At 34.3% G+C, this 17500-nt stretch overlaps 1 protein-coding gene and 1 long non-coding RNA gene across 2 annotated transcripts in view; both read left to right on the top strand.

The window, feature by feature from the left end:
- Positions 1–17500, top strand: part of LOC119590159 (general transcription factor 3C polypeptide 4-like) — a gene marked incomplete in the record, with an annotated part of 40933 nt that overhangs the window by 15613 nt on the left and 7820 nt on the right.
- LOC119590160 lies at positions 13552–14909 on the top strand. The gene is made up of 3 exons (XR_005230247.1): positions 13552–13597; positions 14176–14271; positions 14624–14909. It is a non-coding gene; the product is annotated as an uncharacterized LOC119590160 (long non-coding RNA).

Below are 17500 nucleotides of genomic sequence, written 5' to 3'. Positions count from 1 at the left end.
AATCGTGGTTAGTGTTCTTGAAAATACGTTTGGGTTTGATGAGAAAGATTTAGTAGGAAAATTTTGCTTTATATTTATGGAAAGGACTTTTATCTGTTGAAATGATGGTCGTTGTTAATATCGTTAAAAAATAATCTTGTTTTATAAATTCAAAGATGAAAGTTTTTCTTTTAGAGCCCCGTGGAATTTCTAGAAAGAAAATCACCCGATCCATTAAATGGTGTAATTTAGTGCCCCCTGTGTTAGAATAATCAAAGATGAAATAAAAATATCCTTATACTAATAACCATCTTGATTATTCTAACATCCCTCTTAATTAAAGATGGGTATGTTAAAGAAGAAGATGTGATCTGAGAATCATCCTCTGATATACTTAAAAACTTCAACTTCTTCTGGTTTTGTAAATATATCAGCTGGATTCGTTGTGTAGGAACATAAAATAACTTTACATTACTTCTCTACTTTCATCTCTAATGAAATGATAACGAAAAATCAATATGCTTTGATCTTTGGTGATTTTCAAACTGTTGCACTTTCATCTTGTGAAGCAGAGTACATGGCCCTTACTAATGCCATTCAGGAAGCAAAGTTCCTAAAACAAAATTATATTGATCTATTGGGGTTTAAGTTAAAAACTGTAGACTTAAGGCGTTTATAACCAAGGTGCTATTAATCTTGCCAGAAATCCAGTAAATCACCAAAGATCAAAGCATATTGATATTCGTTATCATTTCATTAGAGATGAAGTAGAGAAAGGTAATGTAAAGTTATTTTATGTTCCTACACAACAAAATCCAGCTGATATATTTACAAAACTGTAAACCAGAAGAAGTTGAAAGTTTTTTAAGTATATCAGAGGATAGATTCTCAGATCACATACCCATCTTTAATTAAGAGGGGATGTTAGGATAATCAAGTGGTTATTAGTATAAGGATACTTATTTCATGTACCTATGATATACTCATATTACATTATCTAAGGTCAAATTCTATTTGTTTAGTTACCCATGTAAGAGTATGTTTTCTTTTATGTATGCCATCTAACGGCAAAGTTTTTTTATATCCGAAATGTAACAACCCTCTGTAGTGCCACGTAGATCCTCCTCAATACATAGAGTTAAGCGCAGCAACTCCATGTTTACTATCCCCACAACGAGTCATATATGCATTGACCAGTCAAACTTGCTTATTCCACGCAGAGAAGATGAGTTCTTCTGACATACCAACACCATGAATGAAAAGAAGAAAGGATGAATGAATGCATGTGTGAGCCCAAAAGGAAATTTAAAACCGATTTTCTGATTTTAAGCACAGAGAACCGGAAAGAATGGAATTCAGCATTGAAATAATCTTTGGGAATGTTCTGTAAGATTTTTGGTTATTTGTATTCATTGTGTTTAGGTGCATTGTGGGTTTCATTTAGGCATTTGTAGAGGAAATAAAACAGGGAATGAATTACTTTTACAAAGCAGACAGCTGAAACAAACTAGTTATTATTTCTGAAAGATTCAGCAGTAATGTTCTCTGCCTCTGTTTTATGATTCAGTGATTTTGTGTGGCTCTGAGGTATAACAAAACATAACAATTCAACATTAGTTTCACTTTGATTCATTGTACTCTCAAGCTTAATGAACTTGCTATCACACACTCTAATATGGATGTAGATGCAGCCTATAGAATTATCTTTACAATTGTAGTGAATAAAGTAAATATATAATGGAGTACTACACAGAATATTGGATCATTTTTTTGGAATACCATCACATAACCAGTAGTGCTGATTTTGGAATCAATGGATTCCTCTCACTCTCATTTTCCAAATATATCAAAATTTCCCTGGTACCTCTGCTATTTGGGCCCAAAAAATGTGGGGGGGTTTGGGGGGGTTCTGTGGCATAATTCCTACATACATGTGTACTATAGGGTGAGAGGAAATCATCAGTACCAAAATTTTCTTGATCAGTTATGTGAAGGTATTGTGAAAAATTATAAAATATTGCACTCCTTTCTGAAGTATCTATAGTTATAATCACTGCATTTCAGATATGCTTCCATAGTTTTAAAACCCTTGTATTTCAGATATGTGGGCAATGTAGAAGTGCGGGGAGTGGGTGGAAGGAATCCCTATTGCCATACTGTGTTGGTGCGATCTCAATCACCTGGTCGGAAGACAACAACATAGCTGTTGTGACTCAACTTGGGACATATATTTTTTTAAGTTATGTGTTTGTGTCTCTAATTTTATGTTTTTGAAAAATGTCAAGGATCAGGGGAGATGACAAGAGTATATGTTGTAGTATTTTTTGTTGTAATACATAATCTACCTATAGTGGAAGGTAGAGAAAGACGAGGGGAAAACAGGAAAGAGAAAGAGGGGGAAAGGAAGAAGGGGAAAGTAGGAGAGTGGGAGAGGCAGATGTAGAAAGAGAGAGAAAGAATAGAAGGTAAAAGGAGAGGGAGAGGGGAAGGTACAAGAGAGGGAGAGAGCAGGGTAGGAGAGAGGAGGAGTGGAAGGTACAAGGAGAGAGATAGAGAGAGAGTGAGGGGAGAAGGGAAGGGATAAGGGGGGAGGGAGAGGAAAAGAGAGAGAGGGAGAGAGAGAAAGAGAAGGAGAGGATGAGAGAGGGGGAGAGAAAGAAAGAGAAGGAGAGGATGAAAGAGAGGAAGAGAAAGAAAGAGGGAAAAAGAGATTGAGAGAGAGAAAGGGAGAGGCTATGAGAGAAAGTAAGAGTAGGATTGTGAAGACAGGAAAGGGGGAGTGGAAATGAGAGTTGTAATGGGAATGAGAGTGAGAATGGCAATGGGATGAGAATGGGAATGAGAATGACAGTGAGAATTGGGAGTGGGAGAATTTATATGCAAAAAAAAGAAAGGTTTTGGAAAAGTTTTTTTTTTTTTTTTTTTTTTTTTTTTTTTTTTTTTTCCCTTTTAGTTTTTCACTACAGACGAAAGTGGATGGAACACTGTGAAGATAAAATGAAAAAAAAAGTATTCTAAGTCCATGATGTACAAAGGCAAAATGATACAAAAATTTTTTTGCCAAACTGGTTTTATGTAAAAAAGAGTTTTTGAAAAAGTGCTTTGTTAATTTAAAAAAAATGCTGAAGGTTTGAAAAAGAAAAGGTATTATTTGCAAAAAATTTAAACTTATTTTTACAAAGAAATGTCATGTTGATTTGAATGATTTTGATTCCGTTTCTTTCCCGGAGTTGAAGAGGGGAAAAAGAACGGTTTTATCCCCAAAACTTTCTCTCAAAATTTTTTGAAAAGTTGGGAAAATTAAAAAAAGTTTTTAGTTGTGTGTGAAAAGACTTTTTTTAGTTTTAATTTTAATTTTGGTTTTAAAAATAATCCTTCAAAATGAAAAATTTTCCCCAAGCTTGTTTTGTGTGTTTATTTTTTGTGTCGACTCACGTTCGGGGTCAAAAATAACAAACTTGTGTTGGTTTAAAAAGGGGAATTATATGCCCGGCTTTTGGAGACTTTAACTCAGACAAACACCAGGGCATGATGTCCCAAAAAGTTGAAGACAGTTTAAAATTCTGATACCAATCTTGAAGCTCCCTTTCTGCGTGAGTCGACCCAAGGACTATCATGCACATTTGAGAAAAAACTGGATAAAAAAACATAGTCCCAGGGATTGATGGGAAGGAGCAGGACCTGCCCCTTTTTTCCCCTTTGACAAAGGCAGTCTTGTAGGGGTTATGTCCTTGGGGGAATCAAAAAAAACAGCCCTTGAGCGTCTTTGGGGGAAAAAAACCACTAAAGACTGAAAAGCCAGCCACGGTGAGGGACGTAAATGGTGATATATTCTGCCCTTTTTGGAGAAGTGGAATGGAAACCGGACTTCTGGATTTTTTTGGCCTAAAGGTCCCCCTAGACCAGAGCAATGGTTGCCCCGTTTTAAACCCCTAACATCTAAAGTTCCAAGTTCTCATCCCCTTTATTGTTTTAGACAATGATTACAGTGATTCTGGATCACTGCGAGGGACAGTTTGAAATCGGTCATCCTTGAGGGAAGTACAGTTTGAATAAGACAATTACTATCCCAGAGGGCTTGCAACATGTTGGTCAGACAGCCTTTGCTGATGTGAACTTGGAGGGAAAAATATGAAGCCATAATCCCAGTTTGCAATGATGCAAACTGAAAGAAAAGCTACTTGGCTTTTTATGATTTCAGGAAATCATGGTTTTCCCTTGATGTCGACTTTGTTGAGGATGATGGCACAATGTGGACATTTCCTTCACCCCTTCAAGCTAAGGTTTTTTAGACCGGTAAACTCTGCGTTTTGGTGATTCAATTTGGATGGCTACCCAGACTTCTAGTTACCCTGGTTGATTCATCCCAAAAAACCCAGAGTGATCTTGATGGAAAATACAGAGTGTGATGATTCCTCCTGCCAGTACCAACGGAAATTTGTAAATCAATGGAACCTCTTTAAGCTTTTGGGAAAAAAGTTTTTAGGGCCCTTCTGTGATTTCCAGGAGGTGGTACCCTTGATGTTCTTTTGGTACAGAAGACAGATGATGGAAAATATATATGAACGTCTACAAGGATTCTGTGGAGTATGATGCTGTTTTTGTGAAGGTTAGAGTAGAGTGCTGTTTCTATTTTTATGCATTTTCCTAGTCTTTGTATTATTATTATCAGTTTTTATTCATTGCTTGGCTAAAAATTCAAATTCATATTAATGATTTTAAATGCACTGTCAAATCATGATGAATAAATTATATGGCTAATTATATGGCTTAGCATGTGTACATAGACTAAAGACAACATATTGCAGTGTGACTGATATTCTTAACTAGATACTGCATATCATTAGATTATTTAGTATAATTGTAAGCATTTCATAATAAATTCTTTTAATTTTCCTTATATGTAACGTTTGAAATTATTCCTCAAAGGTGCTGATTGGTGGATGTTTGGTGAAATATGTAAACTGCAGACAGTTCCATTGGGAAAAACCCAGCCAGGCCCTTCCATCAGGTACTCCATTACAACTGCCAAAGGAGGAACTCAGTGTCTAGGGCAACTCAGCTCTCACAGACAGCCCACAGTGTGCTCCAGTTGCCCTATACCATCTTCGGCCTTGGACGGAATTGGAATTTTTTGAAAGGCCCTGGATGTTGGCATCCCTAAAAGGAAACTACTCTGACACCCTCACCAGTAGCTTTACGCAGATTATCCCCAACTCACAACTGATTGGTTTCCATACCCCATGGAGCAACCCTGACCAATGGGTGAGCAAGTTGTTCATAAACCCCGAGTAAGGCTAGCTCATGACGGCTGGGGCACTCATTGGCACCTGCCTCTTTGTGCGGCAATCATTGGAAATCCTCACCGCGGGGAGAAGCAGCAGGACAAAGGGAAAAGCAACAGGAAGACACAAGTTCCATTTTGATGCTATGTAATTCGAACTTGATAGTTTGGGTTCTAGCTATCAGATTTTTGAAAGTGAGGAGGAGATGGGACTGTAAGATTTTTTTCCTGGATTTGAGAGGTAGGACTTTATTATTTATAAAAGCTGTAAAGTTTGATGTTTTAAAGAGTGTAAGAATGGTGAGTGATGGATGCTTGTATTTTTTAGTCAATTATTAGCCGTGTGTCTGACAGTCAAATTGTCTACAAAAGGGAAGTATAGGAAAATTTAAGATGATAAGCAATATACTAATTCATTGGTATTAGTAGCTCTAAAGTAAATGAAAGCAGGAAGGATAATTTCTGCCACATATACATATATTATAATTAAAAATTATTAATATGTTTCTTGTAAAAGAAAAAAATTGGGCAGGGTAAATAACTGTATGAAAGATTTTAAAAATCATATTCTTATTATTCTCAAGAAATGCCAAAGGTTCTGAAATGGAGTACTTCTCTGTTTTATAAATTACAATATATTTCCCTAATTTTTGGTATACATGTGTGTTATTTTCTTAAGTGCCTGTTTGCCTATCATTTATTCAGTTCCAATACAGAATTTACGTGAATAGAATAGACTTCTGAAGCTTTTGAATTAGATCTCTGTTTTTTGTACGAAACATTAATTTCACACAATGATCTGTACATAAAAAAAAAGTTTAATTTTTTACCAGTCCCATTAGATTTAGAAATTTTTGAAAGCCGACAGCAATGGCTCTACTCCCTTATCTTACGTGTTTATGGAATATAATTGTTGGCTAAAGATTCACATTTAAGGATTTAAAAATCTGAAATGGACATAATAGCTCTTCCAAATTTTTATATTTTTTTATTTTTTTTATTTTTAGCATTGATATCCCAAGTTTTATTTAACCCGTTGTAGTTTGCTATTTGGAGATGAACTTTTCATGATGTATATATTTTTGAGAGGTGAAAGACCATGGGAGAAAAAGCTTTCAGGGATTGCTGTTCATAAGCAATGGAAATCCCTGTGGCAAAGTTTTTTGTAGCTTCACTTGTAACATGAAAGGAAGTGTTACTTTTGTTGTTGTTTGATAGACTGTTGGGAAGGATTTCATTCCATTTGCTTTAGATATTCAGTTGTGTTGTTTCCTATGCAGTGGTAAATATTAATGTTATAATTTTACTCTTCATTTTTTTCTAATTTATGATGTGCTGGATATATATTATTTGCAGGAGGAAATGTAAAAAAGATTGAGAATAAATATTTATATCTATATACTTACTGTTTTATAATCCTTAAATCAAGCCTTGTTTATAATGCATATGGCAATAACTGTGTAACTTTGATAGTAAACTGCAAGAACTGCACACAGTATGGAAATAATTTTATATGAGTTTTTGATTTCAAAGGAAACATTATGATTTTTATACTTTAGAGTTGACATGAACAAAGAAAAAAAAATATATTTTTTTTTAAGCTCTAAACTATAGATAGGAAATGCCGTAGTGCTCACAGAGCAATGAAATAAATAAAATCATTTGCAGAAAGAAACTTTCAAATAACTGCCTGTCACACATACACACATGTTACAATTAAGAAAGAAATCCAAGTAGTAATGATGCATATTAATTTTTTTTTAACATTTTTTTTTTTTTCCATCATTTTTTTTGTTTTGTTATTTTTTTCATTCCTGCTTCTGAACTGTGCATATCCCATTATAATGTGAGAAGCACAGCATTTCAAAGATCCATATTAATGATAATGAAGGAAATAAAAGTCTTGACATCTTTAATGTTATCATATGATGTTATGTAAGTTAGAAGGTAGGCAATATGATACACACACACACACACACACACACACACACACACACACACACACACACACACACACACACACAACACACACACCACACACACACACACACACACACACACACACACACACACACACACACACACACACACACACACACACGTACATATTAGGATATATATTTGGATATGATTAATATATGATACAAAGATATGATATGTGATAACTTAGTGGGACCAGCTATAATCTGAGGCTCCAGGTTGCATCTAAAGCCATGCCATACACAGGTTAAAACACATTTTTGACTATGTACATAAACTTGGCAGGCTTCACAACCTAAGATTTTGCATAACTGAACTCTTTTTTTTTGACCCTCGCCAGGAGCTGACCCTATCATCGGAGGAATGTTCACCCAGCATAGTATACACTCGGTCCTTTATCCCACCACCAAAAGAACCAAGCAAATGGCAGAACACAGGTAGGACCACCATTTGCTTGTACTAACATATCATTTCGTTCAAGAATCTTTTCATATCTGGAAGATCCGTTCTTTTGAGTGACTAAGCCAAATCTGATATCATTCATAGTACCATGGGTTGATAGATGTCTATAAATAACCAGTATGATATATGTTGCAAACTAAAAGGCTTTTGTATTCTATCATAGAGTGCTTACTTAGTTTCCCACCTATGTTACCAATACCAAAGTAAAGAAAAAGAAAAAAATCATAATTTGTTTTTTCTCTCTCATTAACAGTCAACTTAATCAAGAAGTTTTTGTCATCTTCCAGGAATAACAGTGAGACCAATGGTAGAACAGGTAGAACACAGTGCAAGTCATTGCAATCATGCTCGATGGCGTGTTGTCAGCTGGACAGAGAACCCCTGTGAAAAGTCCCCGCTCAACAATCGAAACCTGTCTCCTGCCATCCCTGGAGGCATCGCAAATCACTTAGGATATCACAGAGGTGCTTGGTCTCCGTATGGGGTGGGGGTTCAGAGGAGGTAAGAAACAGGGTGAAATTATTATTTATATTATTATTATTATTTATTATTATATTATTATTAATTTCATCAATATCATGATTATCATCATTAGTATTATTTATTACAGTTCATTTAGTTGCTTTTTATTATGATCATTATCATTTATAATAGAAAATCTTAAAGCCTAAAAACAATATTTTCAGATGCTTGCTAGCCCTTGTCCACATGACCACCAGATGTGATAGTAGGCCAGGAAGGGACGGCAGTGGAACAAGTTAGTGGATATAAACAGGCCAGTGGTCAAACTATGTCTCTGCCAAATTTTTGGGCTTGACCAGCCTCCCAAATCCTCTCCGTCACATGAGGTGTTCACTGCTAGGATGAGCATGTTACCATATTAGGTAATAATACAGAAACAGCAGTTGTAATACTGTGATATTGATGGTAGGAAAGAGTGATGAACTGTTAATAATGTGATAATATGATATTTGCTATAATTATGATAATGTATGTGTACATAGTTTTGTGAGTGTATTTGAATATTTGTATTACACACATATACATGTGTGTGTATATATTTTATATATATACACATATACACACATGTATACATATGGGATAAAATATATATATATATTAATATATATATATATATATATATAGATTTTATTATATATATATATATATATATGGTACACACAAAACACACCACACACACACACAACACACACACACACACACCACACACACACACCACACACACACACATGCACACACCACACACCACACACACACACCCCCCACACAACACACACACAAAAACACACACACCAACACACACACTCACATATGTGTATATATATGTGTGTGTATAAGCATGTACGTGTGTATGTATAAATATAGGTATTATAAATGGTCATTTAGGCTCCATAAAAGTAAAACCCTGTATCTCTTCAGCAATACTGTGGACCCCATTGTGTGAAAATAATGCAGGTAAATTCAGTGTCTTGCCACCACAACGGCAATTGGCCACATAACGTTTTGGAGAGTCCCTGCAGGTTTCAGCGGCAAGAAGATTTTCCCACATCATTGGGGTGAAGGAAGCAACATGAAGTCTTTGTCAGCAATTCGTTGGAGTTCTGTTTGTGAAGGCTGTGGTACGTTTTTGTTGTGTGATTGTGGGGTATAAGGGGGCGTATAACAGAAGTATTCTTTATTATGTTTCTGTTTTTTAAGTGTTTATTGTTAGTTGTTTTATTCAGTTACTTGAAAATCATATAGCGGAAATTTAAAATTTTTTATTAAGCAACAAGTCTATAACAGTATGTATATAAATAGCACTTAAATATTACTCATGACATACATTCTACACATCTCAGGTAGTATCAGTGCATTCCCAGATATTTACTTTCTTACATAAAACTACCTACAGTATTTAATGTCTTCCTTTCTCCTGTAGGTTATCTGGTGAGGGGGTACAGTAAGGAAAGTAAAGGGTTTCTTTTTTTGCAAGATAGATGGCAATGGAATTTACTGAGAGACTTGGGTTTTGCCTTTGATGATGATTACAGGTAAGGAAATGTTAATTAAGATTGATTAGGTGATACGAATTATAGGTGTGTGTGTGTTTTGTTTTGTGAGTGTGTGGTGGTGTGTGTGTGTGGTGTGTGGGGTGTGTGTGTGTGTGTGTGTGTGTGTGTGGTGTGTGTGTTTTGTGTGGGGTGTGTGTGTGTGTGTGTGTGTGTGTGTGTGTTGTAAGAGAATTTAGATAATTCCTATTCTTAATACTTTTTTTTTGTTTTTTTCCAGAACCCAGGTGAACTTTGTACAGCTTGTTCATCTTGACAAGAGCAGCACTTGCTTTTCTGGGAAAAACACACATATATTTGTTGCAGCAACAATTGATCTCACAGAAGGACAACTGCAGATTCCAATGCTGGCACACTGCCATGTTGGAAAGTTGGCAATTTCAGGTACTTCAATAATGTATTTATTTGTTTAAGGTTAACATGGGAAATTTACTTTGGTTTATAAAGAGAATCAAGATAAGGGGATATATTTAAGCACAGCAAAATAATAGGTGAATAAAGAGATTAAATATTGGAAAAATTGTGTTTTCCTGTTTGATTTTAAGCTGATTAATAATACAATGATTTGACCATGGCTACATACCTCTACTTCAATAAATCTCACTTAAATCACCTGCAGAAATACACAGGAATCTTTAATAGTATTAGTTTTTAATACATTATTTTAGTATGGGTTCAAATAAGATATTATATCTCATCCCACTTTTTTTTAGGTGTTGTGTATTTGGAAAACAGTAACATATATTTTCGCAGTCAAGGATGGTCTGGTGCAACGCCTTTTGTCAATTTTAGAACCAGAAAGAAAATGTCTCCATTGAATCACTGGAAATTTCCCTTTTCGTTCGGAGGGCGTTGCTTTCACTGGCCTTGTGACGTCACCAAATGCTTCGTCGGGGGTATCCTAGAGTCGTGAGTATTCATATAATTTTCAAGATATCACTAGGAAAACCCCCCCCAAAAAAATTATTAGTTTTCCCTGATTAATTCATTAGTTTGGTTATGTTAGTAAATTTCATTTCTTTGAGTCAGGGAGGTATACGTTTAACAAATCTTGATAAAAATAGCTATATTTGATAGACTTGGAACTGATTTTTACTCTAAGAACATGATGAAAGACACAGGTTTAATAAAAAATCTTGTGGGAATAGGCTCAGAGCCCTATAATTAAAGCTTAGCCCTTATTTGTGAATCTATAGTGATGTTTCTGTGAATGTGTATGTGTGTGTATGTGTGTGTGTGTGTATGTGTGTATGTGTGTTTTGTGTGTGTATGTGTGTGTATGTGTGTGTATGGTGTGTGTGGGGTGTGTGGTGGTGTGTGTGTGTGTGTGGTTTGTGTGGTGTTGTGTGGGGTGTTGTGTGTGTGTGTGTGTTGTGTGTGTGTGTGTGTGTGTGCATATGTTATATTTATGTCTATGTGTGTATTATGTCTGGGTTTCTTTTATGCTTGTTCTAAACATCATATAAGATGTGAGAAAATCTTTTCCCCAAAAATTTATTGCTTCATTGTTAGTTTTAAACTTCTGTCTTTTCATTTACATTATTTTAGAAATCAAATCCTGCATGTTTGACCAGTCATTCAGGAAGTAAGTTTTTGATTATGACTTATGTGACCAGATGGCTCATAGCCAATTGTAAACATCTGGTTCAACATGAACCTGTTGAACTTTCACAAATATTTTTTGTTACACAAGATTTTGTGCATGTATTTGTGAATGTCCCTCTTGTCTATTACTTGTAGATTTTGAAATATAGATAGATATAGATTGTTTTATTCCACAAATATATATGTAGGATATAAAATTTTTTTTAAGAGTAAGTGTTGCGTTATGACCACTTGGTAGTGCGAGAACCCACGCAGCTCAACCTTTACCAAGTGAGTAAATCGTAAAACAATATGGATCCCCCTGCTGAAAGCCTGTTCCTCTTCATAGTCATGCAGACCTTTTTGAAAGTCTCAGGTTAGTGCAGTAACTGTTCCTTTAGGATGAGTAATTCTTTATACAAAGTCCTTGCACCTACGTATATGGGAAGGGAAGAAAAAGTGGTCATAGTCTTTGGTGAATGTTTTTTTTTAGATATATATTATTTTTTTGTAATTTCTTTTGGAAGTTTTAAACCTTGGGATTCACATATATATATGAAACTTTCTCCTGTGGTTTTGTTTTAGTATTTTAATTTGTACATATGTGGCCCCCCAAGTGCTTTGTTATTCTGTTGATTTTATTATTAATTTTAATAATGGAAAAATAATGATACTTCTAAATTGATAAATATATAATAATGACCAATAGTGCTAATACAAAAAAAGAGTTTTTCTCCTTTTCAAGAGAAAAGGAGAGTTATGAAAAAAATCTCCTTTTTCTTATTATTATTATATTGTTTTTGATTTATTATTTTTATTATTATTTTTTTATTATTATTATTTTATTATTATTATTATTATTACTGTTATTATTATCAACAGAATCTCGCATGCAAGGGAGGAGGCCAATAAAATTTCCTTCATCCAAAGAAATTACTGGTGTTCTCTCCATAAAATGAAAGTCTTTACTGGTGGCAAAGATGAGCAGAAACTTAGAGTCAGTGACATAAACCTATAAAAACATTTGGTATGTATTTCAATTTTATGTATGTGTGTGCCCATGTAAATGAATTGCGTGTATGTGGTGTGATGGTGGTGGGAGGAGAGAAACATTTTAGATAGGCATTCAGCATGATGGAACAAACACCATTGCCTTGCAGTACTGTCAGTTGGATAAAAAATAGCAGTTTAGATATATTTGAGTATACTAGCACTAATACATTCTACAATCACCCACATGAGGGTAAGAGGTTCAATACAGACAAGTAGAAGAGACTTAGGAAGTGCTAATGGCCACAGTTTAAGGGGTGCAATACTTACCTTGCAGTCTATACCAAAATTTCATCTGAGCAATTTTACAGTCAGGGCAAAAAATGCCTATGTTGGATCATGCAAGTTTTTTTAATATGAAAAAGTATTGGCATTTAATGCTTTAGCCTTGTTTATTAATAGTTTCACAAATGTTCATATTTTATACTTTTTATAATATTAATATTATCTATTATCATCAGTCTTTGTATTGGTTAAAGATACTTTTACTGTGAACATCACATTTTGTGTTAATACAGTAATGATAAAAAAATAATGATAATAATTTCCTTTGATATTTTTTGGCTAATGAATCTGAGAGTTCTAAGGACATTGAGAAATTTCAGTTATAGGGTAAAAATATCCTAACATTACAATATATGTTTCCCTTAAACGACATTGATTTTTTTTAATTTCCAGGAAGAACTAGAACAACAGCTACAGACAATAATATTGGAAAAATGGATAAGAGATTGTCTAAGAATTTTACCAATGCAGTTATTCCAGGAGCCCAAAACCATTGCTTTGTCTATTTCTTTAATGTGTGAAGGGCTGGGTAAAAAAGGGATGATGATAGTGATTTTGAGCTGTCAAAGGTAGGAGAAGTTTTTACTTGTTGAAATTATGAAAGTAAGAAAGAAGAATTATCACAGATATAAAAAAAGTATCAAAAAATCACTTAGTAATTAGCATTGTGGCTTGCATTCCATAGACTAGAATGAAGATACAGTGATAATATCTTTTTTTATATAGTTATATTTACATTCCTCCCTCTACTCTATATATATAATTTCTTCCTTTTTTTTTCTTTTCTTTACTTTGTCGGGTCAGTGAAAAAGAAATTGGCATAGTGAGCAACGAGCAGTGTCTTGTGTGAAAAGGGAAAGCATCAAACTAGATACCCTTGTTTATGGAAAATGTGAAAAAGGTAAAAAAAAAATAATGATAATGAGAATATTTATTCATCATTATCTTTTTGTTTTAAAAATTTGGTGTGTTACGTACAGTAGAAATTTGGTTGACGATAGTTTTGTACTTGTGAGGAATTTTTTAAAAAATTTATTGAAAATAAAGATAGAGTAACAGAATGCTATGGATTTTTTGGTTTCCCTTTTTTCATGTTTTATTTAGTTTTAGGTATTATTTAACAGCATTAGTCTGTTTAAAATAAAAAAGATCTTTTTCCAATATTTTCAACTTTCAGTGGGTTTTATACAGAAGCAGAATAATTAAAAAATTTTTAAAAGGGCATGTCTTTAATACCAATTCAGATGTACTGCCACAGATTTAGTTTTTAACATCTTAAAGGGAAAAAAAGATATAAAGATATTTAAGTAATTTATAATCTAGTTTCCTATTCATTAAAGAAATATATTACTTAATGTTGTATCCCTATAGGTGTTTGCTGCTTTGTTGATATTAATAATTTAACAAGGTAATAATATAATTAAATATATATTTTAAGGATATATACTCATTATTAATATATGTTTTCATGACACGCAGGTCACACTCTTCCCAGATGTTGCCGAACATTTTTATTAAGCCGACCAACAGTGCATTGCCCTCGCTGCAAAGTTTTTGTCCACTCTGCAGCTACTTGTAAGTCATTCTAATATTTCTGCCAAATAAGTTTTGTTGGGGTATATGTGATTAGTTCTATAAATTGTGTGCATTACATGATGCAATGAATTTTTGTTTTGTTTATTGTTATTTTGATTTTTTCCTACTTGCACTTGTAGCACCATCGCTATCATCGTCATCGTCATCGTCATCGTCATCGTCATCGTCATCGTCATCATCATCATCATTATCATTATCATTATCATTATCATCATCATCATCATCACTTATATATTGCTATATATTTTATTCATATCATTATAAAGTCCATCTTCCTTCAGCAAATAACCTCACAGAAAGGATTTTCACAAACACTTTCCAATATTTTCAGCACTGTTAGGAGGGAGTCCAACCTGCACCTACTGTGACGGCTTGATGGCAGATGAAATTGGAAGCAGGAAGAGATCGAGAAAATAGCATGAGGAAGGTGTCATCTGGAGCAGAGGCAGCTCTTTGTTTCGTTCTTTCTTTCTTTTTTGTTTATTCTTACTTTCTTTCTTTTTTGTTCATTCTTTCTTGCTTGCTTTTTTTGATCATTCTTTCTTGCTTTCTTTTTTTTATCATTCTTTCTTGTTTTCTTTTTTGTTCATTCTTTCTTTTTTTCTCTCCCTTTTTTTCTCTCCTTTTCATCTCTCCTTTTCACTCACTCTTTTTCACTCCCACTAATTCTTCTACACCTTTCTCTCTCCAACTTTCTCTCTCTACTTCTCTCTCTACCTTTCTCTCTCTACCTTTCTCTCTCTACCTTTCTCTCTCTCTCTCTTTCTCTCTCTCTCTCTTCAAGTGTATGCCTTTGACTATCTGTATACTTAACAGGGTTTTATGATAGCTGGATTAATTTTGTGGAGAAAGTTATGGTATTATTACCCATACCAGCAGATGTGGGTCAAGTAAAAGTGTTGATAGGAAAGCATATACTTTTTTACCTTTTACCTCTCTGCTGATGTATGATTTCATACGTAATTTCTCCTTTTCCACAGAATGTCTTTCATCATGTGTCTGTTTTTTATAAAGATTACAAGAGATAACAGTACTGAAGTCACTTTCATTTACTTCCTTTTATTCCCCCTGTAATTCAGCATCAGTTTTAAGGGAAATAGTTAAGGCATGGGGAACATGTGAATATAATCCTTGTTTCCCCTAGGATTTTAGGAGTAAACTGCAATGCCACCAGGAAAATGCTGTGCCTTTTTTTTGTTGTGTGTGTGTGTGTGTGTGTGTGTGTGTGTGTGTGTGTGTGTGTGTGTGTGTGTGTGTGTGTGTGTGTGTGTGTGTGTGTGTGTGTGTGTGAAATGTCTCTGCGCATAGATGGCTCTGCTAGTGCTTAGCCACAAAGGAGTCCATTAGTAGACCTTGTGACCTTACCTGATTTCACCTTACCTTGAGCTGGCGGGAAAAATGTTTTTTTGTTTTTTTTTATTAATGCTATGAATATCGATGGCATTTTTTTATCATATACTTTATAATTACTGTATGTTATAAACATTAGTAACAGCAAAATAAGATAATGGAAAATATTTTTGTAAATCAAGGAGAAGGGTAAACGATTGAGACAGGCAGCACTCGTAATTGGCTCATTGGGACTTAGTACAAGTATAGCCATCTATGTGTAAAAACAATTAATAAAGTAAACTCACAGTGGGCATGGCATGTATGTACATGCCATGCCTGGTGGCATTGGGTTAAAATAAGATTATGAAAAATTAAGTGTTGCAGTGACAGAATGAATATCATTCATAATATTAATAAAATCACTGACATGACAAAATATGACTGTTTCATATATGAAAACAAGTATTGTTTGTAGAAGAGCTAAGTATCCAAAATGAAATGATGTTCAGTGTATCTGAAAAAAGCATGCAATAAAAACTTCCTCACTGTAAGATATGCTCTGTGGTTTGTTGTGAGACTGTCAATGACATATTCATAGGTTGAATATCTTCCAAATACAAGAGATTTATTTGACGGTTTTGATTATATCTTTGTCAGAAATATGTGTATTTCTTACAAAAATATAATTCTGACATTTGTCAACATGAATACGGTTCATCATTGGTTTAGTCAGTTTTATTGTGATTCTATAGGTGTAATAAATAAAAATTGAAGAATAAAAAACGAAGACAAACAACAGCAACAGATTCTGATTATATTGATATAAATCAGAAGTTATTTGGCATTGAATATCATTCTTATTTGTATTGATTTACCTTTTGGACCTTATTCTTGATAACAGTAGTGCTTATTGGAAAACAGTTTGACAAAAAATAATTTTATTGGTCCACTCAAGAACTCAACTGAAATTTATTGCACAGGAGACACTGAAACCCAAAAGGCACATGTCATTTGGTTTCATTGCATCAATCCTTGGAGTATAGGAAACATGCTGAGGAGGAACAAAGAATAACATGTCAGGAATCTTGCTGAGGAAGTCAAAGACATTTTTTAAATAATAAACTTAGCTGAATTGCTGATGGTAAATATGGATTAGACTGTGCTGCTGTTTGTTGTGAGACCAGAGAGACATAGTTTTTTTGGCACCCCTGCAGGACTACTGTAATTTGTGTCCAATCTATGGCTCAAAGAATGCATGCTGACATGACTGTCAGATGGCAGTCCAGTCTTTTTTGAGAGGCCTGGTCATCTTTTCTAGAAGGAGAAAGCAAAAGGTTCCATCCAAGCAATTACATTGCCTAGAAAAAACTCATCCTTTTAAAAACATATTAGAGACTACCAGCTCAGGCACTTGGCTTATTTGTTGAAGATGATCCCACCCATCAGGTTTCTTCCAGAGACAATCCTGACCTGAGGAAGCTTATTAAAGACCTTCAAGGTTATCACTTAAACAACAACCAAACCTGTTGCAGGAAGCTTAGATGGGGCAGGCCATAAGAGTCACTTTCTGGTAGAGGACAATGCACCTTCTTTGGCATTAGTCCAATTGTTTTATTAGATTAACAGAAACAAGTGTGGAGAAAAACACACCAGATACTATAAAAAAACGAAAGAGATGCAACAACATTTTGTGTCTTAAAAGGGGTGTACTGATATGCAGCACAAGAGGAAAAAAAGCTGTAAGGGGAGAAAAATATTTAAAGGAGGGCAAAGACGAGAACCCGACAGGCTAAAAAGAATAGGACAAGAGCTAAAAAAGAATGGGAAAAAAAACCAAAAAAATTTAAAAAAAAAAAAAAAAATTTTTAAAAAAAAA

The sequence above is a fragment of the Penaeus monodon genome, chromosome 26 (assembly GCF_015228065.2).
Source record: "Penaeus monodon isolate SGIC_2016 chromosome 26, NSTDA_Pmon_1, whole genome shotgun sequence".
Lineage (NCBI taxonomy): Eukaryota > Metazoa > Arthropoda > Malacostraca > Decapoda > Penaeidae > Penaeus > Penaeus monodon.
Note: the sequence above shows the minus strand (reverse complement) of the source record. Positions and strands in the feature narration are given on the sequence as shown.